The sequence below is a fragment of the Diabrotica virgifera genome, chromosome 6, assembly GCF_917563875.1.
Source record: "Diabrotica virgifera virgifera chromosome 6, PGI_DIABVI_V3a".
Classification (NCBI taxonomy): Eukaryota; Metazoa; Arthropoda; class Insecta; order Coleoptera; family Chrysomelidae; genus Diabrotica; species Diabrotica virgifera.
Window position 1 is genome coordinate 151000817 of NC_065448.1, and position 25906 is coordinate 151026722.

Consider the following 25906-nt stretch of genomic DNA (forward strand, 5'->3'; position numbering starts at 1 on the left):
ATATTTTGTTCAGATGAAGTCTTTGGTTCAGAGTATGATGATTCTGTGGACCATTAAATATTGACACCAGGTGGCCAAATTTCTTTATTAAATAATAACTCGATAGACGTTTTAGATTTTATGCCTATTTTGAATGAGGAACCAGTTGCTGTGTTGGCATCTTGAAGTAGGGCGTAACATCGAATATATTCCTTAATACCTAGCTTCTCTTTAATGTAGTGAACTACTTGAATAGGGGTGTAAATTGGGGTTAAGTTGCTTGTAACGACAAAGTGATATATATCTTCTACAATTTTTGATTTTTTGACTGGACTAGCTTCGAAATGAGTGTCTTCAGTTTGGGTACTTGAGGTGGCATATACTCTGTTTCTCTTTACTACCTCTTTCTTCGTTGGTATAACAGGTAGTTTGTGTGAAAAATTACTCATTTGATTAGATATTTCACTTATGTTTGAGGAGAGCCTGTCTAATCCCAATTTTATCTCAGATGAATTTAAATCTTGGACTTGGACTTTAATTGTGTCATTGGAACAGCCGAAAGAAACTGACGATATATTAAAAATATCTTGTTCCATCTGCCTTATCGATTTTAAAAGATATTCGGGATTTAGCCAGTTATTTAAGTTATGAATCTCGTCAATATTTTTTGTCAGATAGTCTAATTTGCCGTCATTTTTGGTTAATAAAGCATATGTCTCGATGAAAATTGGCAAATTATCAGTAACTTTTTTTGTAACTTTAATTAAGGCGTCAAAATTCTCTTGTGGTGTTTGATTTTTTGATAAATCCTTTATTTTTTCATTTAAATATCTGAGGCTAGGCGAATCACATAATGTACAGAAGAATCTTAAATGACAATTTTTTGGGTCCAGTAGAACTTTTGCCATTGTTTTGTTGAGACTAGAACATTTTATGCAAAAATACCGTTTACAATCTCCATGGCAACGTAACTTATATTTTTCGTTTTGGGAAAATTCAGCTAAGCAAATTTCACAATTATTGTATGCCATAATGTCAAGGTTAAATATACAAATATATTCGTTCTATTAGATGTAAAACTGATGAATTATTTCTGTTTCTAAGGGAATTAGGGTTTCCACCGATAGTTCCGGTTACTGAGCACTGGCTTGAAGTCAACGAGCCTTTTTTTGTAGAAAAATATTCCACCATTGCTAGGTATGACCGTCCAATTTCAGCTCATAGAGGCACCCTAATCCTAATTCTTTCTACATATAAATATTTTTCTCTGGTAAAAAAATATGACTTTCTATTAAGTGAAGCATTCTTTGAGTTTTCCTTAGTTTACAGTAAGAACCTTAATCTTTATATTATTTGCATTTATAGATCTCCTGACTCTTCCGTGGAACTATTTTTTCAGAACCTGCTTAATTTGTTAGATGACCTGCCCCATAAAAGCAGAAAAATTTTATGCGGGGACTTCAACATTAATTATGCTGCTGCTTGTGCTACACAAATATCGCTGGTCAACATATTTGAATCATATGGTCTATTGATTGATTCTCCTACAAGAATTACAAAAACTTCATCTACCATAATTGATTATATTGTCTCAGATTTCTCACCCCGTGATGTCTGCGCTACAACTGTTAATGCGGGACTATCTGATCATGAAGCAGTTTATACGAAGTTTAATATTTTTAGCAAGTCCTCCTCGAAAACTCGACGTTTAGGCAGGATTTTTTCCGTTCGGAACTTTCATAAATTCCAAAATGTATGCTTAACATCTGAGTGGCACTTTTATTCTATAGACGTCGATTATAATTTCAGTAATTTTTTGAATTAGCTGGTCTGTGTCTTCAATAAAGCATTTCCTTTAATCACAATTAAGCAAAATCATCGCAAACCCTGGACTACCAAAAGTGTCCGCATATCAGCCAAAAACATGCGTTCACTACTGTATATCAAGAAATTTACTACCAACGTCTCTGTTACTGAATATATCACCAAGTACAGGGCAATCTATTTAAAACTTATGAAATCGGCTAAAAAATTGTACTATCAAAATTGTCTCAGAAGCTCTAAAAGTGTTGCAAAAGAAACTTGGTCCATAATAAACGATCTTCGAAATAAAACTCACACAGCTCAAACATTTTCCCTTCCAGACCCAGAAAATCTAAATGAATACTTTGTTAATGTGAGTAAAAATATAACATCAACTATTGTGTCACAACAAGATCCCATTTCCTATCTCCCTAATTCAGGAAAGGTTTCGAATTCATTCTTTATAAGACCGGTTGATAAATCTGAACTGATCCATACAATCAATAGTATCAAAAGCAAATCTTCCTGTAGTACCGATGGACTATCCATAAAAATTTTCTCAAATCTCCCAGACAATGTGTTGGGAGTCCTCATCTCCCTAATTAATGATTCTTTGGAAAAAGGTAAATTTCCAGACTGCCTAAAGACGGCCATCATTATTCCTCTTCATAAGGGTGGGGAAAAATCTATTGCCTGCAATTATAGACCTATTGCATTACTACCGGTACTCTCCAAAATTATTGAAAGACTCATAAAAGCCCGACTTATGTCTTTTCTCGTTGATAACAAGATTTTATCACAAAATCAGTTCGGCTTTTTAAATAATAAATTGTTGCCATTAAGTCATTGAAATGTGATCAACTCAATTTGGATCCCACGTGTTGGGAAACCTGTATACCTTACCTTAGGGCATTATCCTGTTTGCCATGTGACCATCACAGGACTTTTTATCGAAGTACGCACTTTTAAGGCATCTATATTATATGTAAAGGGTTTTTACCCAGATATTTTTCTTTTGTGGCTCAGCTAGCATCCAGTTTATCGAACACTGATGATGATTTTTTATAAAAATCGAAAACGTTTTGTTGTGATGTAGCCCTTTTAAGGGATTTTTAATAAAAAAATTTTATACCTTTTACAAAGGATTTCTTTTTAAATTTTGTAAATAATAAATGTACCACCGATGCCGTGTTTTCTGTACTACATGAGGTTTATCAAGCATTAAACAATAATCTCCACACTGCCACTGTTTTTTGTGATTATGCCAAAGCTTTTGATTATGTAAATCACGACATTTTGATAAAAAAACTAGATTTCTATGGAATTCGAGGTATTTCTTTGAACTGGTTTCAATCTTACTTGGATAATAGGAAACAACTGGTTAGAGCAAATGATACAGACTCTAGTCTCAAAAATGTTGTATGTGGCGTACCACAATGTTCAGTATTGGGTCCTCTACTTTTCTTTATCTTTATTAATGATATCACTAGTTTAAAAATCGATGTAAAAGTTTTTCTTTTGCTGACGATACCAATATCACTTGGAGCAACTCAAATATCGTAACTCTTCATGCTACTATAACTTGTGATCCACTCACAATAAAATCCTGGTCCGATTCTAATTTACTCTCTCTTAACGTAGATAAAACAGTAGCATTACCCTATAAAGGAACTCCTCAACCCTTACCTCTTCATAACAGCCAGATCAGTATCGTTGATTCTGTAAAGTTTCTTGGTATTTTTTAGATAGCAACCTTAAATAGTCCCTTCATATTGATGTGTTAAGCAAGAAACTATCCTCAGCTTGCTTTGCAATAAGATCTGTTTCGAAGGAAATGGATTTAGCCTCTTCCAAAATAACATAGTTTTCATTGTTCGAGTCGCATCTTCGATAAAGTCTGCCTTTTTGTGGTTCTGGTGCAGCTGCCCAATCCGATGTTATTTTTAAATTACAAAAAAGAGCAATAAGATACCTGCTTGGTCTCAGAAGAACAACACAGTGTAGAAGCTACTTCAAAGATCACAGGATTCTAACATTACCTTCTTTATATATTTTAGAAATTGTTTGCTTAATTCGTAAACATCTACATGTCTTTCCAGCAAGACCTAGACATGACTATTCCACCAGATATTCTACCTTTGACATCTATTTACCGATCCCGTCCAGTGAGTTAGTAAAGAAATCTATATTATATTCTGCAAAAAAAAATTTACAACCATCTTCCTCTACAACTTAAATCTGCAACATCTTTCCCCGTAAAATTACAAAAGCCTATTTATCTGAAAGGCCATATTATTCAATAGCAGAGTTTCTTAACCAATAACTAGGAAATTACAGTATTCTTATGTATAAGTAGAATCTTAATCTATATTTGAGTGTCATATGCAGCAGCATAACTTATTAAATTACTTATTAAATTTCTTAGGGTAGATTACGCAATTTTCAATTTTTTTAAACTTGCAATAGATTGTTACTGATTTTTATTTCACTTTATTATGTTTTATTTATATTGACGATTTGTATAATTTTAGTAAATTGTATTTGTTATTGTATTTATTTATGATTTTTGTAAGCTTTGTCTATAAAATTGTTAAATTTTTCATGACAATAAAGCACATTTCTACTCTATCCTATACAATGTAGTCCAACTTTAGTCTACCAACTTAACATATCGCTCCCTTAGTATTAAAAGGGCACATCTCGAAAATCGTTACTTTTGGGAAAACGAGATTAAAGATTAAGCAACTTCATCGTTTTCATTTACTCACCTATAACATTTTTATTTGAAAAGATAGATAAATAAAAATCTAGGTATACAATTAACAGTATTTTTACTCTATAATGGATAATCGAAATATTACAAAAAAAATAATTTAATTAAAAAAAAATGTTTCAAAATATCTCTCCCAAGATAGGCCCCTCTGCCACTAAATTTCTTTAAATTTTGAAGGCATCTTACGAATTAAGCCTTTTAATGATTAAATATACACTATTTTTTAAGTTACAAATCTAAATATGGCTGTGTAATAATAATGTTTAACTACTTTCAATGATAAAAGTGACTCTTGTAAAGGAATTAATAAAACATTAAATCGTAAAAGATTAACAAAAAATAACTTTATTCTCAAAAACCAAAAAGTAATAGGCATGTAGCATACAAATCCAATAACAAAAACTATAACACTCTTTTTGGGACAGTCATATAAAAAAAAACCAGAATTGTCTTAACGATTATAATGTAACACAAAACTAAAATAGTTCTCACAAAAAATTACTGAATTTACTAGACAAAAAAATTAACAAATTTTCTCAACATAAAATCATTCTTCTTTTGTGCGAGCGCTTGAGATTTATCATATTCATTTTTTACAATCAGTCGTGTTTGAATAGAATAGAATAGCTAACGACTGGAATAGTAGCTAAAGAACTATGAAATATAAAATAGCCAGCAGGTTTAAGTTTTAAGTAATAGTCATAAATCATTTCAAAAATAAAACAAAGTATTAAAAATTGCAATTAGAAAACAGTTACATTAACATATTATTATAGTAACAGGCATGATAAGGGTCAATAAGTCTCTTAGAAATTAATTCTTTGAGATCCTGTTTCTTATTTAAACTTAACTCAAATGGCGCACTATAAACTGTTTTGATAGATATTTCTTTATTATCCAACATTTTCTTTCTTTTGTTTCTAACATTTATTTGTTTAAACGCGTCTTTGTATGATGTCTTATATTGAAAAAAGAATGGGTTCCCTTTCGTAAATTTCATAACTTTGATGTGATTCCATACGATGGTATTCTTCTCTTCGTCAACATTGAAATTATATCCCCACTTGACTTGTAAATCTTTCAAGTCGTAAAAGAAATCATGATTCAAAGTATGAACGATAAAAAGTTTCCTCGTTTTCCTAGCTCTCTGAATTGCGGTGGTGTATTGAAGTGGTGTTAAGATTGGACCAGCTTTTAAATCTCTTAATATTTGTTTCTGTATCAGCATGTGTACATTGTCGGCTTCATTTTGCGTGTGACCTTTTATAAGGAATTTGTGAGTTATGCCCTTTAAGTTTTTTATAGTAGTGACTGCAAACATGTATAAAGAAGCTATGTATTTATTTTTGTTTTGGCCACAACAATTATCTGTTACAAATGTTACGTTAACTTCATGTTCACCTGCATCCTCAAAAACCTTCTTTAAAAAGTCTAAAACGCAACTTTCAATCTCCACTGCACCTCTTTTTCCTTGGGTCTCATCCCAGAAATAGCAATGCACGTCACCATAGCCTTTAAAATCGTCTTCATTCTCTGGTAATTTATTTAACACAGTCAAAGTAAAGTTGTAGCTATTCAATTTGGATTTATAATAAAACGATGATGTTTCTCCATTGGGACTTTGCATTATAGCTTGAACATCGTAGCAAACGCATATACAGTCGGAAAAATGAAAGAATACCCATGAACGAACATATAAAACACGCTGTATTTTCCTGTCACCGTGTCACAGAAAAAATTGTCCAGTGCAAGTACATGTAACAATAATTATTACATGTACTTGCGCTGGCCAATTTTTTGTGTGACACTGTGACAGGAAAATACAGCGTGTTTTATATGTTCGTTCATGGGTATTCTTTCATTTTTCCTACTGTATTATATTTGTCAAGAGTCATTCTATCATTCTTTTTTTCTGCTCGGCTTAATTCCTTTTCTTCTAGGTGAGTATCATATTTGACTATTAGAGCAAGCCTCTGATCAGCAGAAGAGTTGTTATACTGTAAACAAAGATCGCATTGATCTTTCTTGGGTTGAAAAAAACCCAAATTAAAATGGGTAGTAAAAATCTCATAAAACAAATGAAACTTTCCAGAATCTCGGGAATTATTCTTCTGTTTTTCTTGAAAGTCTCTAAACAAGTCAGTAATACTTTTCGATCCACTTATGAACTCTCTTGAGGTCGACGCTCTTAAATAATGCGATTCAATTCGTGGTATTAGATTGATAAATCTAATGATATCTTCTTTCAGATTGTCATCCACGCGTCTATGAATATTATGTTTGCCTCTTCTATCTTCTTCAACAGAATTGCAATTGTTAGTCTTATATCTTACTGTCCGAATCATTTTACTTGTTATTCCCAACGTATTGATAAAAAATGTTTTGCAGACTCTGATTTTGGCGTTATCATCGTACAAGTAGAAAGCAGCATTTGGTGCTCTGGGATGTTGAGCGTTTGAAAATTTAGGTTCAACTAAAGCCATTCTTGCTTTTATAAACATACGCTGTAATTTCAAATCTCCTAGTGCCCAAAAACATTTGAAATGTTGAAGTCTTTTAGCCTCATCAAAATTTTCGCTGCATTTCAATCTGCATTTCTGATTGCATGGACTCTTCATTTGACGCGCAGGAACAACGTTTCTAGTATTAGTAGAAATGTATTGTTCTCCTGCGTTTCGTTTTATCTTTTGGTTATTTTGCTTCCATTTAGTAGGATCAGCTTTACGTTTCTTCGATCTCCTGGGCGATGTTGCAACTACTTCAGAAGTACCATCATCAGAGGAACTTGAAGATGAGCTTGGCGAACGTTTTCTACCTTGATGTTCTTTATAAGTGGGATCATTGTCACTAATATCAGCATCACTCTCTTCTGAATTCATTGGCGATATACGGTAATGTACAGCTGGAGTTCGTGGTGTTAAAATTACGGATTCTAGTATTGAAGGTGAAGTAGTTCTAGATGATAGAGACTGAGGCTGGGCTTCAATTTCTTTACCTTTTAAGATATGGGAAACAAATCGTCCTTGTTCCAGTGAACAACATCGAGAGGAAGAGCTGCTGCTAGAAGATGACGAACTGCTACTGTTGACGCTAGAAGACGAACTGGAACTACTAGATGACGATCTCGACGAACGTTTTGATGTTGAACTTAAAGGGATGTTCTCTTTTTCTTCATTGCTGACCTAAAAATGCAAAATAATATGTAAGTAGTTTATACATGTTAGTAAATTATAAACTTACATTTGGGTCCTTATCGCAACTGTTTTCCCATTCATCAGGTAGATGTGAAACATTAAGAAGGTTCATAATTCTTCGCGATCGTGATGACACATTTCTTCAATTTTTTTGCAATGTATCTGTAAGAGGTTAAGATATGGTTACCCTCTTATTTAATACTTGTTAGTACATAAAATAATAACAATAATTAAGGCCTTAGTACCAAAAAACTTTGTAGTTTATGGACACAACTAAGAAACTCGTTGAATTATTTTAGTATTACAAGGATTTAACTTTCAATGATATTGTAAATCAAACAGATATTTTTGTAATAACAAGAATCCTTTAGATATAGTTCCAAAAATCATACAACAGTTTTAGTAATATAAAGAACTCTTTTTAAATAAACCCATAAATTTTCGGAAGTTTTAGGAATATACAGCATTTAATCTTAATGTGCCTTTATAAAACAAAAAATATAAAACAACACGTACCTCAAGTTTTGTAATAGAAGGGCTCAACTCGTAATAAGAGCGCTCACTAACACACCTGCTTCGACAGTCATCGGCACCTTACTGAATGGGTCTATCTCGCGGGAAGATGTGTTGGCGGAGAGGGGAGTACGAAAGGGTCACATTATATCGGGACTTGCTTTATATTCTCCGTTTTCAATTTCTGTCAAGGCCAAGTTGTTGTACTAGTAGTTTTGTGCCCATTTATGCCAAAAACTCAGAAACGCTAATTTTCGAGATGTGCCCTTTTAATACTAAGGGTGCGATATCTAGTTTTACATAGGTACTTACAAATATACAAATTACACCTTTACATCTAATTCTACATTTCTAATTAATTTCATTAATTCTATAAAATATCAGTTAGCTATATACAAATTTTTTCCACTCTTTTCTGTCTTGTGCTATCGCTTTGGCATCTATCCAGTTTGATCTTTTCTTTTGCAGAATGGCTCCTATTGCTTTATCCCATGTGTGTCTAGTCCAAATATCAGAGTTAATAATATATGCAAGTACAACAAAGCTAGAGGACCAAATTACTGACTAGCTGAGGCTAGTCTTCAGAAAAGGACTTACTGAGGCCTACTCTATTCACTGTGATCATGGATGAACAAAAATTATCTCTTCGGAGAATGCTGCACCAATTTTAAATCACCGCTTCACAGTAAACATAACATTTTCTTGCTAAGTGCTACAATCTGGTCATTGACCAATGAGTAACTTTTTATTTATCCCATCCTACGGACTACTTAACATCTAAGAGTCACCCTTTGATGACCATGCCACTGTCAGTTGGCCATTGAAATCCAATATGTGAGGTTTCCTCCAAAAAAAATCCAACCACGTGGGAAGAGTCCTGTGTTGCCCTGGGTAACATCCAGGCATATCTTTAACATCACTTGAATTATATGTAAAACAACATAATCGTTTACATTTAAAGGGTTTTTACCCAATACATTTTGGTGGCTCAGGCATACAATTTTTGGCTTTTAGAACACTGATGATGGATTTCTTAATCCGAAAACGTTTTGTATTATTATGACCCTTATTTAGGGTATTTTAAAATATACCTTTTACAAAAAACCTGGCATTTTTTTATATAAGCAGCCCTCTACCATTAAGAATGCAAAGAGGCTACGTATTTAACGTGCTATTATACGGTGTAGAGGCCAGGACTCTCAAACAGAACAACATCAAAAATATTAAAAGTTTCGAGATACGCATTACTTCAAAATATAATGCAAGGAAAAATAGAAGGAAAACGTAATCCAGGCCGTAGAAGAATGTCATACACTTTATTGACGATATAGAACATGTGAATAGATTCACGTACCTAGGAATGGATCTTGTCGCAAGAAATGAAGAAGAACCGGAAATAAATAGAAGGCTTGTGCTGGCAAATAAAGCCTATTTCGCGATGGGCCACATGTTCAAATCGCGAGACGTACACCGGAAAACAAAACTCAGGGTCTATAAAACAATAATCAGGCCCATAGTAAGTTATGGCTGTGAAACATGGGTGGTGACACAGAAATTTGCCAATGCATTAGATGTGTTTGAAAGAAAAATATTACGTAGGATATTGGGCCCAATAAGTGAAAATAACAACTGGCGAATTAGGTATAATAGAGAAATATACGAGCATTATAGCGAACTAAACTGCAGAGATTACGGTGGGCAGGGCACGTGGTCCGCATGCATGAGAATAGAATCCCCAGAAAATTGCTAAATGCAAAAATGCAGGGAAAAAGACCTGTTGGAAGACCTAAAAAGAGATGGGAAGACGAAGTCGATGAGGATGCCAGGAACTTCCTGGGAACGCGTTCATGGAAAAGAACAGCGGTAAATCGAAATGATTGGAGAAGCCTGTTGAAGGAGACCAAGGCTCGATTTGGGCTGTAGTGCCATTGGATGGATGGAGAAGAATGTCATGGTTGCGGAATTTGAGAGAGTGGTTTGGCTGCACCACTAGTGAACATTTTAGGTCAGCTGTAAACAAGGTCAGGACAGCCTTGATGATTTCCAATCTCCGATAGGAGTGGGACAAGAAGAAGAAGAAGATATACCATTTACACTGAAAGTGTTTTACTTCTTCAGTAGTATACGAAAATATATAATAACTATACAAACTATTAACACCATTTAGGCACAATTCCCTTCAAGGACTACCTAGATCAACATTAGGTACACCGCAACCGGAATTCAGACGAAATATGGAAAAACCTAACAACAATATAAACCACAAAATATTTTAACATTCTAGTTCGATCCCTACGCTACTGAGACTCTAATTAAATGAAAATGTCCCGATTGTAAAAAATGTGTGTAAAGTTTTGGAAGCACCTGTCATGTGATTTTTACTTAAAGATAAGTCGATTTGGAGAATGAGGTGTGTTATCTTATTAATATTTTTAGATTTTTTCTACTATTTACTCAGATATTTTATTATTCTATTTATATTAGTAAGTAAATAAATGCGATACATATTTTATGCGAATTTACACTCGTAACAGAATATTTTATCAATATATAGACACCTAATATGTATGTAAACAAACATGTTAGGAGAGTAATTGCAAATTTACATTTTAATTGAGTAATATATTTATTGGTGTAGGTCAATTTTGGTGTCTCCTTCCTAGTTATATTTTATTTGTTTCCTGTCTCCTTGGCAGGGCCGCGTTTAGGTCAATTGACGCCCTAGGCAGTTCTATAGTAGCCGCCCTTCAAACATTTACCATTTTTGCCAAAAAAATTGCAGAATTTTTTATTTAAACAAGAATACACTAAAAATGGATTTAAACATTCCAGTTCGATCACATCATATCAGATATTTTTTATATTATCACATTCTTTTCAAAAAAAAATTTTTTCTTGACAAAATCGACAAATTGTTAACACGTTCTTGGGTCATACTTGATGGAAAATTATTTTTAAATTTTGACATTTTCGAAAATGATCTTTCAGCGGACACGTTGGCAACTGGGATGCACAAATAAATGTGCAAAGCAATGTCAAAATTAGGGAAAATATCTTTCAGTCAACTTAGTGGTCACTGAAGGTTTTCACCTCCGATTTCGTTGAGCCTTCATCGATTTTCATGAAAATTGTTGAATAGTTAGAGTTTGAGGATACCTCAAGGAACAAAGGTGTAACTCAAAAACTATAAGCTTTTGCAAAAAAGTTATTATTACCAAAATTGTAGATAATAAAAATCTGAATACCCTCCTCACTTAAAGAACTAAACTGATGTTAATTCAAAGTGAGTTATGGGTAACTGAATGTATATTTTTTTCGATGAGTACTCAAATCTAAATATTCAAGCTTAAATAACGGGAAAACGATGCATTTTATAAAATATACCTATTTAACACTTGTCAAAGTACTTCGGAGTACCTATCAAATGAGCTCCAGTAGAAGTTAATAGCATCACAATTAAGCAAGTTTGATAAAAATAAAAGAACCCTTTAGAACTTTTTAGGAAAAAGTGAAAAATAAAACATACGCCATTTCCACAAAAATTAAAATTTAGAGTAATCCTTAGAAGAATTTTTTTATATTAGCATAAGTAATGATTTCAACAGTTTTGACCGGTTAAGAATGCATATTTTTGAAAAAAAAGTATAATTTATAAAAATCAGAATTTCTAAAATTATCGTAATTTTCGTTTCCTTTTGATAATAACTCCAATATGTATAACCAAATTTTAGTTTTTTTTGTATATCAAATATTTTACCTTAGCACTATTTCTGTAGGGTAAAAAATATCCGAGATAGAAACGTTTAAAACTTAAATTTTGCAGCGAGAATCATGTAACCGGGGCAATTTAACCTATTATTTTTAAAAAAGTAAGGAATTTAAAATATTAAATTCAACGTGGTTTAATAGCCATTAAAATTAACTTTCAAATGGTTTTCACACAAACCTGATATCGTAAAAACTAACGGAGTTATTAAAAAAAAACAATAACTCTTCTGGAACAATTTTTAAAAGGTAAGTTTTGAAAAATATTTGGTGCTTAAATTTTAATGCTATCCACTTGTTCGGGGGCTCATTTGATAGATATTTCTAATTACTTTGACAAATGTTTAATAAGGTTATGTTATAAATTGCATCATTTTCCCGTTATTTAAGCTTGAATACTTCGATTTGGTTACTCTCCGAAAAAAATATACATTCAATTACCTATAACTCACTTTTAGTTAACATTAAAAGGGTTTTTTAGTAAGTTTATTTAATTTTTTATTAGCTTCAATTTTGGTAATAACTTTTTTGTAAAATCTTATAGTTTTTGAGTTATTTATGAAAAACGACCAGAGAGTTCAGGACCTAATAAATTATCTACTAACCTTTGAAACGTAGCTGAGCGTTGTGTAGTCCGAAAGGCATACGACAATACTGGAAAAGTCCACGCCCTGGCACAGTAAACGCCGTGTACTGCTTGCTCTCTTCAGTAAGACCCACCTGCCAATAGGCACTCTTAATGTCCATTGTTGACAAATATCTAGCTCCACCTTACTTACTTAAAATGCTATTTATATAGGGTAAAGGATAAGCATCACGCTCAGTAACACGATTTACTTTCCTAAAATCAACGCAAAAACGCCATTCTCCATTCTTTTTAGGTACCAACAACACTGGTGAAGAATATCCGCTGTGTGACTGTTCGACAACACCAAGCTTCAGCATTTTGTCCAGCTCCTTGTTGATCATATCCTGCTTAATTGGTGATACCGGATAAAACCTCTGCTTGATTGGTTCTTGTTGACTAACTACAATTTTGTGTTGAACTACATTAGTACAAGTTAATCTGTCTGGATCGATACTAGAAAAATAAGAATCAACGAGTTCGTTAAGCTGTTTGCGTTGCTCTGGTAGAAGTTCAGATTCCGATTGTATCGAATTAACCACTGGAACACTCATAACTTCCGAAGGGAAAAACCACTCTCCTTTTCGTAAATCTGGTACAATACCCATTCGCACCCAGAAATCTACACCGAGTACTAAAGAGTGTCTACACTGTGGCCAAACGAAAACATCAATTACCTTAACAACATCACGAAGTTTTATAGGCACCGAAGCTACACCTAATAAAGGACTCTGACTACCATCTGCAACTGTGCAAGACCCATCTGGAGCAGTTTTTAAATGTACACCTAAACTACGTAAAATCTCCCATGTAGGCATATTTACAAAAATTTTATTGGCTCCACAATCCAATAAACCGAATACTGTCTTACCTAAGATATCAACTTCTACATAAAGACATTCACTGTCATTACTCTGCGCTAAAGCTAAAATATAATCTAAAACTAACTTAAATGAATAAAAATTATCACTACCTTCTTCCTTATCGACCGTTAACTGTCTGTTCCGATTCGAGATAGAATTATTGCTACGATTCTGTGAATTACATTGAGGACAATTATTTTTAGTAAAACCTTCCTTGTTACAACCAAAGCATCTAAACACACGTTTTGGCTTCTTACAGTCCTTAACCACGTGATCATACTCATTACAGCGCCAGCATTTAGGTACAAACGCCTCTACTTCTTGTACAACGTGATGACGAGAAGAATTCGCTCTACTACTAGAAGAAGGCTTAAACGACTCAATATTAATTCGAGTTTGCTCAATTTTTCGACACAAGTCAATTAAATCAAAAGGAGTTTTTACTTCGACTAAAGTTAATCTTTCCTGATAAAAAGGTAAAATGTTTTTAAGTAACACCTGCATTTTTAATCTGTCCGGAACTGGTGTTGGCATTTGTTCGAACTTACTGGTCATCTTGGCAACAAGCATACCAATGGATTCGTTAGATTCCTGAGTAGTATGAATAATATCCTGCCAGATCTCATCTGCAGAAAGGGTAAATTCTTCCTTCATTAAGCTCACTAAACTATCCCAGTTGCTAGCATAGCTCCTATTCAATTTATAAAAACCTAAAGCATTACCGGTAAATAAATCTCTAGCACAAGAAAATAACTGAACCTTATTTACATTACGTGACCTACAATACTCCTCAACTTCTTCAAGAAATACAGAAAAATTTTGCGGTGTACCAGAATACTTAATTCTTCACTTATATACAGGTTCTGAAGGAAAATTATTAGATGACAAGGAAACATTGGGATTAACTGTTGAATTCGAAGTTTGATTTGTTTGGTTACTCACATTCGGTGCAGAAATATTTCGAGTAGGGGTAGAATTACCATTAGGATCATTTAAACTAAGACCTGATAAATCAATACGATGATAAAAATTAGGATCAGTAGGCATCTCTACAGAAACAACATTACTAGTTTTCAAAACATTAGACTTAGTACTATATTCACCTATCAAATACATCAATTTCTTTAACAATGCAGAACGCTTTGACATTTCATCAGTGTCTGTACTGTGAATACGGTTTAATCTACCAGAAAGATGTGCAAACTTAGTCTCAATTCTTCTTACTTGGTTTGTAGTACCTGTAAAAACATTAACAACATCCTGAATCTCTTTTAATTTATTTTCACAACTTGTCAACTCAGCAGGAATATCAGGGGGTAAATCAAAGTTAGGGATTTTGCCAGATTTTTCTAAAACAAGGCAACTACGCAAAGTACTCTTTAACTCTTCTACCTTACAATTAGTCAAAAGAATACCTCTCATTTGCAACTCAACTTCAAGTTCGTCTTTGACCAAACGGTCAACATCAAGTTTAAACGACATTTTCTTTTAGAGAAATTAAAATACACAAAAAAATAAGACGAGAAAACCTCTACCTTACTTTAAATAAAAGTACATTTAACTTTTAATTTTTAATTTTCAAATCCTGTAACTCTACGTAACCTGTCTTACTTGAACTATCAAAAAAAAATAAATAAAAATCTCGGGTGGTTGAAAAGCCCCTTAAGTTGGCCGCCAAAAATGTACCACAGCTATTTCTCAGTCGGAATTATTATTTTTAATTAGTTGGTTAGATTTAGAGAGCATTAGACATGACAGTTCAAATAAAACACTAGATAACTATAGAGAATATAATGTCAACTTAAATTTAAATCCCTTTTTTTACATACAAACAATTAATTTTGATTTCAACAGTTTACAAGAATAAAATTAGGTAATTAATTTAACAATAAAATAAACCAGAACCAGCTGGTTCCTTCACATAAATATAAAATCTTTTTATTTTAGTCCCCTTTTTAAACCCATTTAATCCAACCTAAATTGTCCCTTGTTTATTCTTGTCTTCTCCCATAAAATAAAATAAAATCTGTTACCGTCCTTTTTTTCCTTCAATAACAAATCATTTGCCTGGATAAACACACTGCAATCTTCCTTAACTTTGTCACAATGTCAAATGGTTAAACGTCAAATATAGACCTTCTAAATAAATCTGCCAAATGTATTATTTCTAATCTACTAAATAAATGTACTTCTATTGCCACTTCTTCAAAGCCCCAGGATCGAAAAACACATACATTTACTGTACTACCGGAACCCTTTAACATACAAAAGGGTCCATTACAACTCTCAGCCTGGCCATTAACAAACATCAAATTAATATTTGAGGGTTTTCCCAAAAATTCTTATCGTGCCCCAAATTTCCAGCACACAAACGGAAACCTCAACAGAAGAATTCTCAGCACATCCCATCAAAGGATCGAAAAACTACCATTTTCATTTAAAAACTGAGAATTCAAATCGCCGGCCAGGCTTCAAGGGCTTTCTCAAAATTTGTCTATTGAAAAAGAATGAACGTTGTTGATTTGCTAACAAGGCGTTCAAAAACAAAAAACTGTACAGCAAAAATCTTCTCTCACTGACTCACACAAAAAGCATATACATCCAAACATACAAATTATACATCCTACAAGGACAAAATACTCGGTTATAAACAACCAAAACTCAACAAACGTTACTACTAAATTTTCAACCGTAATAATTTAAAGGGTTTTTACCGATATATTTTGGTGGGTCAAGCATGTAAACCTGTTAGCAGCATTGATGATGACATTTTTATTTCGAAAACGTTCTGTGATGTAGCCCTAAAGTGAGTTTTTAAATAATTAAATATACCTGTTGTAAAGGATTTTGATTCATTTTTTACTACAGGAACAGATTTTGGATTTTGGATACTAAAGGATTTTGACTAATTTTTTACTACAGAGGTTTCAATTCATGAAGGTATAAATTTTATTCACATATTTTCTTATTATGATTTATCTTGACAGGTCGTAAGGAAAAAAATAGCTGTATAGTTAGGCTTACCATAATTACGAAAAGCCAAACCGTTACGCAGAAGAAGAAGAGGCTCATTTTCGTATTTTTCATATTTGAAATGCAATCAAAATTATTCAGAACTCAAAACAATAATAAATCTAAATATATTTTTTATTAAAAAGAAAAAGAGATAAACAATTGATACAAACAACACTAAAAATTTGCCCAATTTTATTATTCGCCCACGCTTGCTTAATATTTTTCAATAGAGTGAACTTTTTCCAGAATATTTTGTCGTGTTTAATTTTATCATAAAATTCACTGAATCATATTATGTTCAAGTTAAGTTTTGATGTAAGCAAGGCTTTCACAACGCATTCTTCCAACCTCCTCCTATCGTCAGACCACATTTTTTTCTTCTGTGACAAAATTCTCTCCATTGGCGCTGAAGTACCGGGAAGACACATATCAAACTCCACATTTTTTTTATTTGTCACCTCAATGTGCTGCTTGTGAAAATGGGTGAATAGCTGGACCCATTTCTCGGAGTAACTAGCTTCTTAGAATTTTGGAAGAAGCCCTCTGTACCAATAACACCTCATTAATTATTATTTGGCTTTTCGATTGAGGTTTTTGCAATTTATTTATATTTTCTGCTGATTTTTCGATTTTAATTCAGTAAGCTCATTTTTCAAGCAGATCCACTCAAAATCTTCTGCTCCGTCGATGCGCTTTTCCCTCAATTCTAAATACGAAATGCAGCGGTCCTAAAAACCGTGAACGTCACTCATGAAGTTTTCGACATTTATGTAATTTTTAATTTATGTAAGAGTTGTTTAGCTACTTGTAGAAGAATTCCGTCCGCACATGGGTCGACGCTCGATGTAGTCGACTCGATTCCAGTCGCGTAGATCTCTCCCTGCCACTCAAGTTTCTTCGTTATGGCATTGAACTCCGTAGACGGGGCGTTTAGGATGGCAAATCTCCTCGTCTTGTACGACTCTCGTCCCTTGCGATCCGTAGCGCACGAGAAAGTTCGAGTGAGACGCACGTTTCCAGTCATGCAGCTAAGTTTATTTTATTTGTTTCCTTCTAGTCTGGGCTGATTATCGGAGAATAGGCCATTTTTGGGAAAAGTTATTTACCAGCAATTTTATTGCAGGAATCGAATTATAAGATCCTATTTATTAATAATATAGGTATGCAAAGTCCTCAGATAGTGTGCTACTTTTCTTTATAAACAAAATGGCGCCCGAAAATCGTGTTTTTTTCAATTATTGCTCTATAACTCCGAAGATTTTAACTTTACAACAAAAACACCCAAATAAAAATTCACCATGATTAAATTCTGCATAGAGACGTGTTTTTCCCGATCTGCTCCGACGAAAATTTTCCACGGAAAATGCGGGTTTTCTCAACAAAATCTTTAACTTTCAAAAAAAGTTTTAGATAAGTAATTATTTACCAATAATTAAATAATTTGTTGACTTAAAAGCCTTCTTGGTTTAGATTACAGTTCCAGAAGATGGTGAAAATTAAACGAATATTTTAGCAACAATTCAATTGTTAATTAATAATTTACAGTCGCAATAATAACCAAAATAATTATGATACACTGATCAAACTTTGAAATCTTATAAAGATGAGATTCCTATTTAACATTTTATCGACAAAATATAAATTTTTCATTTTTTTGCATAATTTTTAAATGTTTAAAAAAATAGTTATAAGCAAATTAACTTTCTCAGAAAGTTTTTACTATATTATAATTTTAAGAAATAGTTAAAATGCGCATTTCAAATATCTTGAAAATGAATGCCTTAAAACTTTTTTGCAACCATTTGCAAAAAAGTTATGAAACAGCAAAATAAACATACGATTACTACGGTATTTATAATTTTTTTTTAATTCTTTCAAAGCGTAGAAGTGAGTTTAAAGTACAAGCTAATTATTTATAAAAAATATCGATTATCAGGTTAATGGTTATATTTTAATTAAAGATTATAAATTTATTTTTTTGTAATTTACACGCGCGAAAGTAGAATAATACAGTACCGTAGCTACCCGCCCACATACACAACTCGCGCGAGTTTAAGCATGTCAGTCGCTTCGAGTGAACATTTTATCTCCGGCTCTGTATCAAGCCTACTTTCGCGCTAAAAATTACAAAAAAAAAGTATTTTTAATCTTTGATTAAAATATAACCATTGCACTAATTTTTGACATTCTTTGTGAGTAATTAGATTGTACCATAGACTCACTTTTAAGCTTTAAAACAATTAAAACAAATTATAAACAACGGAGAATTCGTATCTTTATTTTGCTGTTTCATAACTTTTTTGCAAATGGTTGAAAAAATTTTTTAAAGCATTCATTTTCAAGACCTATGAAATACGCATTTTAAGTATTTTTTAAAATTAGAATATAATAAACAATTTCTGAGAAATGTTAATTTGTTTATAACAATTTTTTTTAAACATTTAAAGATTACGCAAAAAAATGAAAAATTTATATTTTGTCGACAAAATATCAAATAGGCATCACACCTTTATATTCTTTCTAAGCTTGATCAATGTCTCATGTTTATTTTGGTTGTTATTGCGACTGTAAATTGTTAATTTACAATTGAATTGTTGCTAAAATATTCGTTTCATTTTCACCGGCTTCTGAATTTATAATCTATAACAAGAAAGATTTTATTTCACCAAGCTATATAATAATTGATAAATAATTACTGGCCCAAAAAATTTATTTGAAAATTCGATATTTTGTTGAGAAAATCCACATTTTCCGAGGAAAATTTTCGTCGGAGCAAATCGGGAAAAACATGTCTCTATGCAGAATTAAATTGGGGTGAATTTTTATTTGAGTGTTTTTTGTGTAAAGTTAAAAATCTTCGGAGTTATAGAGCAATAATTGAAAAAAATACGATTTGTCGGCGCCATTTTGTTTATAAAAAAAGTAGCACACTATCTGCGGACTTTGCATACCTATATTATTAATATATAGGATCTTATAATTCGATTCCAGCAATAAAATTGCTGGTAAATAACTTTTCCATGAATTTTGCTAATTAGCCCAGAGTATTCGTTTTTTGTTGATTTTTTCGTTTAATTAAATTTTAGTTTTTTTAAGAGCGGTGAATGTTAAGTTCGTTGATTGTAGTAAGAACTAGTAGCTTTGTGGAAATATATTGTTTTTAAAAGTCTAAGTTTTCAGTCTAATGGCATATAAAGCAACATAATGCTACTCTACATCCCACCAGAATGAAAACAATGGGAACCTTCTCTGGTTACACCTCCGAGGCTTCTACAATTTGCAAGCCATACGGATGCCGAGACTAAAGAAGATGAGGGAATTTTACAATATATAATTCACGTCCCATCTGCTCAGCGCGGTAAAGTTCCAACGAGAATAGTTCCCTTTGTACTCCAAACAGAGTAAAGTAAATCAAAATCATTTTTTTTTATATTGTTTTTAATATAAAATTCTAAAAACATTGAACTTCTCTTTCTAGGTGTTTATTATAAAATTCGTTGAGTAGCAGAAAAATACCCTCAATTGTATAATGCTCATTGTTTACAAATTATACTAAAAATGTAACAATACCGTGCTTTTCACATAGAAATAGTCGTTTTAGTTGATACATAAAAAATGCGTTCTTCCTGGTTGGAAGATATGAGCAAACTGAATCGACAAGTGTGCGGAGAGCAATCGCTTGTGCCGTAGGGTTCGTACAAGACGAGCAAGACGCGCGAACTTCGAGACGTGTCTTCGATCGACCCATGTGCTGACGACCTAAGTTTGTTTTCGATCCTGTTTCGAAGATTACTTTTTAACTGTGTCAACTCCATATCTACATCTGTCGCAGAAGACTTTTGTCTTCTCCATAGACTCGATGGTGTTGTTGAATACTTTTAGCTATCCGAGCAGAAACCAAAAGTGCTCCAATTTCTGCTGTGAAGAACTGCCGCAATGCAAGCGGGCAGTTTACTATCTGACAGTTTATTTGTGCATGAAAATAAGATTTCAAGTCTTCGTATAACTACAGAATCCTCTCCACAGTTGGTAGTTTGTAATATAGACAGAAATCTTGTATTTCCATCTTTCACTTTTTTTTGTACTCGATGTCAGCTGTCTCACAAACCTCTTTTAAGTTTGTAACGCATACGGTATACAGTGATGAGCGCGCTAATAACTGCAGAATAACGTAAAAGATGGAAAATATAATACATTGCGAAATAAAGAGAGATGAAACTAGTAGAGGTCTAAATTATCGATATAAACGTTTTAAAGAATTTTATAAAATACTCCCGTCACCGACGTCTAAAGGTGGGAAACTTTGTAATGTAATGTTAATTTATACGTTTATACCTATAATTTCCACCTCTGAAGTTTCATCTCTGTTTACTTCGTAATGCATTATGTTTTCCATCTTTTGCGTAATTCTGCCGGTTATTAGGGCGCTCATCACATACAAAAATATTTGTATATTTTTACAACGATAGCCTCTATTTAGACAGGAAGACCATCAACTGCATATTGGATGCAGTTGATGATCTTCTAACCAAACCAATGCCTTTTATATTAACGCCTAGACCCTCCTTGGTCCTGGAATAGAAGTTAATGCCTCGCCTCTTTACTCCTCCGAAATTCGTAAAAGCTCGTAACTTGTACCTGTTTCGTGTTTTTGATTATCGGTGAGGCGGGCGTGGGGGAACAATTGGCCCCGGCTGTCGGTGTTGTGCAAGTTAAACCGGGACGTATGGTAAGCCTATGTATAGTGTATCTACTGCAAATTGATAAATGTAGGTAATCTGGTTCTAGGTAATTAATTATTTCTGTGAAGTGAAAAAAAGTAAAATAGTGTAGGAAACAAAGGTTGAACCTTGCAAAATGGACACAAGTCCGGTTTTATTTTTTTTCTGGTATATCAAGGGGTGCTTATTATAAGACTAACTTTTTCTGAAAAAATTTCGCCCCGGAACCCCCCTTTTCACCCCTTTAAATGGGGTAATTTGTGGTTTTTTCAGAACGTAGCCCTATTTATTTTTTATTTAGCGTATGGCACCCGACATATTTACATTTACATATATTTTGTATAAGACAATACATAGGTTAACAAACGCACACATAACTTATTTACATAGTCTATCGACTCTGGAGTCGCCATCAGGAAATCCTCTGACCTGCCATGATATAATCTTGTGGGACACTGTTCTGTGATGTGATAGATGGTTTGTGGTTGTCCACAGTCACAGAGTGGGGATGGTCGTTTACCCCATTTGTGCATCATGTAACCACATCTACCGTGTTGGGTTCTGATTCGGTTTAGCATAGACCATGTGTTGCATGGTAAGTCAAAGCCTGGTGGTTTTTGTGGGATGCAGGGTAAGTTGCTATTCTGTTGTTCCATCCATTCTCGAGTCCATGTTGTCGTTAAATTGAAGTCACCCTCCACAGCAACCTTTGCTGTTTTTATTGGTGGTCGTCTGGAGCGTAGACGGTTACCGTTGGCGGCACCTATATCTTGATGGATTGGCAGGTTCTCGTTACCTACTATCTTTCTGTACTCACTAGTGAGTGCGTGTATGCGTCGTAGTTTGGGTGGTGGAATGTGGCTCAGTACTGGGAGCCATTGCGTAGGGGTGGATTTGATAACTCCAGCAATCATTCTCATTGTATTATTCAATTGGACATCTACTTTGTGTATATGTGGGCTGTTAAGCCATGCTGAAGAGCAGTATTCCGCAATTGAGAAGACTAGGCCCAAGGCAGATGATCGCAAGATGGAAGCTGATGCTACCCATGTTATGCCACACAGCTTCTGGATGATGTTGTTTCTGGATTTAAGTTTTTCCGCTGTTTTTGTCAGATGTTCCTTGAATGATAGGGTTCTGTCAAGAGTCACCCCAAGGTACTTTGGTGTTTTATTGTAGGCGAGTGTGGTGTTTTCGAACTGAATATTGAGTATTCTTCCTGTAAGCTTGTTATTTAGGTGGAAACTGGAAACATCTGTTTTCGTAGCGTTTGGTTGGAGCCTCCATTTACGGAAATATTTTCCCACTATGTGTAAGTCCGCTGTGAGGATTTCTTCTGTTTCTTCAAATGACTTACACCTTTTTGCAAGGACCCAGTCATCGGCGTAGCCAAACTTTCTTGATCTGGTTTCTGGTATATCAGAGATGTATAGGCTAAAGAGAAGAGGAGCCAAGACAGATCCCTGAGGCAGTCCATTCTTCAGTTTCCTTGGGGTGCTGATGTCAGATCCCCTGACCACTTTAATCGTTCTGTCGGATAGCATGCTGTTGATTATTCGAGCGGTGGATTTACAGGGGATTGTACGGAGGAGCTTGTATATCATGCCTTCTCTCCAGACTGTATCGTAGGCCGCTGTTAGGTCTATGAATGCGGCTGCAGTTCTAAGTTTTCGCTGGAACCCTGCCTCGATAAATGTGGTAAGTGAAAGAACCTGATCTGCGCAGCTTCTTTTGGGTCGGAAACCTGCCTGATCAACCGGTATTGTTTCAAGCAGCTTTGTGCTAATTCTATTGTAGATAAGGCGCCCTAGGAGCTTAAACGTAACCGATAGTAGGGGAAAAGAACAGCGGCAAATCGAAATGTTTGGAGAAGCTTATTGAAGGAGGCCAAGGCTCGATTTGGGCTGTAGTGCCATTGGATGGATGGATAGTAGGGCTATTGGTCTGTAATTCTTGGGGTTGCTATCATTTAGTTTTCCTGGTTTTAATATGGCAATGACCTCCGAGCGTTTGAGTTCCTGTGGTATGATACCAGTCTTCATAATGTCCGTGAAAAAGTGGGCTATCCATTCTCTCGCATATTTGACGCAGTTAATTAAGAATTCGGGATGAATATTGTCAAAACCTGGGGCTTTACCTGGCTTTACATCCTTAAGAGCAATAGTGACATCTTCGGAAGTGAAAGGGCGGGATTATTCGGTATCTGTAGATTGGAATTTTAAAGTTTTGAGCTCTCGTTTTACCTTGGTTGTATGTGGCTGGTCTTTCGGTGCTCTAGATGTTGATACCAGATGTGAGCCAATAGTGTTTGGGTTAATTGTTCTTTTGTTCCTTGTTATAGGAGTTCCGGTTCCTAATTTTCTTAATAGTGTCCATGCTTGCCTGCTTGAAGTTTGAAAATTAAGACTTTCTACAGTTTCGGTCCATTTTTGTTGTCTTGCTGCATCTAGGCTATGAAGCAGTTCATCTGCTATTTCTTGATCGCCACTTTCAAGGAAATTTTGGTTCAGTTCTTCACTATTATGGGACCAACCGGGAATGTATCCTTTTCAATAGCCTCTTGGTATATGCTTTTTGGCCGTGCTTATTGCAGCTCCAGCGAATCTTTTGTAATTTCTGCCGGTAGGGGGTATCCATCCTAGAGTCTTGTCCAGTTCTGTAGAAAACCTACTCCACTTAGCTTTCTTCAGATTCCACCATGGGCGAGGGATGGATGTGATTATAGGAATTTGGGTTCCTGCCTCTATGATTACTGGGCGGTGTTGACTGTGTGGAGAGTCGTCCATTACTTTTCGTGAGACTGATAGAGGTTGCCCGCTCCTATTAGTAGAGACAAAACATAGATCAGGGTTGTACCCCTTTTTTCCATGCTGCTGACATAAATGTAGGTCGGTCTAAGAGATGTTCGTCCTCCGCCCATTTTACTAGTGCGTTCCCATTGTTGTTGCATTGTTTATATTTCCACTGTTCATGGTGACTGTTGTAGTCCCCCACGTATATTGACGGGTGAGGATGTGTGTGAATGACTTGAGCTGGCCAGGATATAGCTGGTGGTTTGTAGGTGTTAGTGACGGTGATGCTTCCAATTTTTACAACAATATTATGAATTTCATCCTTAGTACACGTAGAAACAAGGACGGCGTTTTCTATGTTATACCAAAAAATCAGTCACTTATTTGTGAATAATTGCCGCAAGATTTCTTCTTAATTTCCGTTACAGTTAGGGAAAAATATATATTTTTTAAAAACATCTTTTTTAAAAACTTGTCAAATTTGGGGCGCCACCCCCGCTAAACGGTGGATGATAGACATATGCTGTTGGGAAATAAATCGTAGAAAATATAGTCCTCTTCATATTTCTATAAAAAAATTTTTTTTTAAAAGGTACAGGAAGGGCTACGTTCCGCAAAAACCACAAATTACCCCCTTTAACTAGGGATAATGGGATTGGATAATAATTAGATAATAATAAACTAACGGACTCGCATACAAGCCATTTTTTCACACACACACACACACATACCCCCTTTAAAGGGGTGAAAGGGGGGGTTCCGGGGCGAAGTTTTTTCAGAAAAAGTTAGTCTTATAATAAGCACCCCTTGATATAACAGAAAAAAATAAAACCGGACTTGTGTCTATTTTGCAAGGTTCAACCTCTGTTTCCTACACTAATATTAAAACATTTAAATAATAAAAATATAATCAATCCATGTTCATATTTTAGTATCTTTCTTTCTTCTTTGTCATTGTCTACAAAATTATAGTTAATTACTAGCTACACATGTCTAAATAATACAGATATATATCTAATTCAAACAACAAAATATCTGTTCAAAAAAGCATCGTTTTTTTTTTCAAAGAGATCATTTTCAAAGCATATGTGCGTAGACCTACTTTCTACATATGTGTTGGCTGTTAACTACGCATCTACTCATCGTCTAAGTATTTTCGTTAACAATCATCCATTCTTTCAAATAATTATACAGTATGTAGACAAAATGGTAAAACCCAAATTAATAATACCGCATTAATTAAAAAAGGATGTTAGTAATGCAAGTCGTCTAAAAATTGAGTTTTCAGACCTCACTATTATTTGATTTATAGTATGTATAGTGCACACCTGTAAATTTTATGTATAATGTATTTAAAATTATTTAATAATATGTTGGCTATATTTATGGTTAAATATGGACGAACTATAAATAAGTTATTGAAATATGTGGACGAAATACATGCTCGTAACCAAAAATCCAAGACCAAGAGTTAGGCAGAACAAAACTATTAATAACCACAACGTCGATGTAGTAAAAGAGTTTATCTGGGGGCTGTAATCACACCTGACAATCACATAGAAAAAGAGGTCTCAGCAAGGATATCTGCGGGGAATAGAGCATTAACTCCCTATCATCATAATTAAGATTATTAAGTTGTCAATTATTCGCCCAGTTGTTACATATGGAAGTGAAACATGGACTCTACATCAGCGGTAAATACACTCCTGGCCAAAAAAATCCGGACACAATATGCCTAACATAATATGTCTAACGATGTTTTCAGTACCATAACGATTCACCAATTCAGCAGCTTATTTGCCCTTCTGGCCAAAAAAATTGGGACACCTTAAAAATGGGTCATTTTTGATGTCTCGAATCTCC